We start from the raw sequence: 2,293 nt of genomic DNA on the forward strand, positions 1-2,293 counted from the left end.
AGTTTCTTCCATAGAAAAAATATGGCCGACGAGATATGGCACTTGATCAAACCGATTGGATACGAGTACTTTTCTTTCGAAGCAACGATTCGAGTAAAAAAAGTAGTTGGTATGGAAACAAAAGTATCGAGTACATACTCGTATTTACTTGTATCGGAACAACCCTAGCCGCAATATAAATATCTACATAGATATAAAGGGCTAGTAAATGGACTTTATTAAACATATGAATCACAAGGGAAGCGAATTTTGTTACACCATATAATTTAACAGCTTAGCGAATTAACACTTCCCTTTGTATAGATATAAACCTCGCCAGTTCACAATTATTGTAGCGCTGCACTAATAACAATCAAGTCTCAAGGTCAGTTTTTGAAAAAATATTTATTTCTCTAAAAATTGTTTGGATTTTTCACTATTTTACATGATACAATAATTTTAGAAGGTAGTTTCACTTCTTCTTATCCGCCATGTTAGCTATCTGACAGAAAACGTGTTTCGTATTTTTTGTTGTACCAACTTTTTCAAAAAAAAAACCCAACTTTTGACATTGGAAAAATAAAAGAAAGAAAAGCCAAACATAAGTAGAGAAATTTTCGAATATTTTGTAATAATTTTCTTCATAAAAAATTAACTGCTGCTTTCGTGGATATTGCAACACACGGAATAGATGTAAAGACACAGCTATAAGAGCCACCGCACACCACAGACCAAGAAATTCTTTGCTTTATTGAGTAATTGTTTCATATAAATACATTTTGCAATAATCTTACATACTATACATTTGTTTTTTAACGTACCATAGTACTTATCTAAGAGTGCTCATAGTTTTTATTTAAGGTTTAGAATAATGTGGTTTGGCTATATTCAATGAATATTTCTTTTCAATTTAATGTATCCATAAAAAGTTAAAAAAAATGATTTTCTTTTAATATTTTGTAAAAACTAAAAAATAACTTAGATCTAAGAAGAAGGGGGGATAGTAGGAAGTATATTTACAAAAGGCTTATTCTAAAGGGTATACAACACTTTGTTTTACTTCGAAATTATTTTGATTTATATTATATACAGTATCAGTTAAANATAGCTAAAGAACTACAATATAATTGTTTGCCGCAATTAGGGACGTTACGATACCATCAAAGTATCGATACCTACTTAAATGAGTTTACTCAAATCGCTATTTCGATACTACTTATATGAGTAAACCGAATGTATCGATACCTACTTATATCGATAATTTTTTATCCTGTTATATGCAACAAAGCGAAAGTAATTTTCAGACGTTTTATGTGACATATCTTTTGCCACACCCTAGTGGAAAATCGACCTATCTCGGCAGCCAGTTGGAAAACGCCATATCTCAGAAAACTTCAAAAGCGTTCCATTTCGGAATTTGATTGACAAACGCCCTATCTCAGAAAACTTTTCAAGAACACCCTATGTTAGCATTCGGTGCAAAAACGGCCTGTCTTAGCTGCCAATTCAAAAACGCCCTATCTCAAATATTTTAAACTTATTCTCAATAGAGGTAGGGCGTTTGTGAACCAAATTCTTGGAAAGTTTTCTGAGATAGGGGATTTTTGAGATACCTAGATCTTCCACTCAGGTGTCGATATGTATACTTATTTGTTCATTGGTTATGCTAGAGGTAATACGATTACTTAGACAAAAAATTCAACCTTTGAAAGGTGTCGTTGCTTAAAGAAATTATTTTTCATAAAAACGAGGCTGTGCAAAGTTTCTTCCATAGAAAAAATATGGCCGACGAGATATGGCACTTGATCAGACCGATTGGATACGAGTACTTTTCTTTCGATACCAAGTAGGTATCGAAGCAACGATTCGAGTAAAAAAAGTAGTTGGTATGGAAACAAAAGTATCGAGTACATACTCGTATTTACTTGTATCGGAACAACCCTAGCCGCAATACAAATATCTACATAGATATAAAGGGCTAGTAAATGGACTTTAAACATATGAATCACAAGGGAAGCGAATTTTGTTACACCATATAATTTAACATCTTAGCGAATGAACACTTCCTTTTGTATAGATATAAACCTCGCCAGTTCACAATTATTGTAGCGCTGCACTAATAACAATCAAGTCTCAAGGTCAGTTTTTGAAAAAATATTTATTTCTCTAAAAATTGTTTGGATTTTTCACTATTTTACATGATACAATAATTTTTAGAAGGTAGTTTCACTTCTTCTTCTTATCCGCCATGTTAGCTATCTGACAGAAAACGTGTTTCGTATTTTTTGTTGTACCAACTTTTTCAAAAAAAAAA

The sequence above is a fragment of the Rhagoletis zephyria genome, unplaced genomic scaffold (assembly GCF_001687245.7).
Source record: "Rhagoletis zephyria isolate East Lansing unplaced genomic scaffold, Rhagoletis_zephyria_1.1 Rzeph_scaffold_00953, whole genome shotgun sequence".
In the NCBI taxonomy this organism is placed as follows: domain Eukaryota; kingdom Metazoa; phylum Arthropoda; class Insecta; order Diptera; family Tephritidae; genus Rhagoletis; species Rhagoletis zephyria.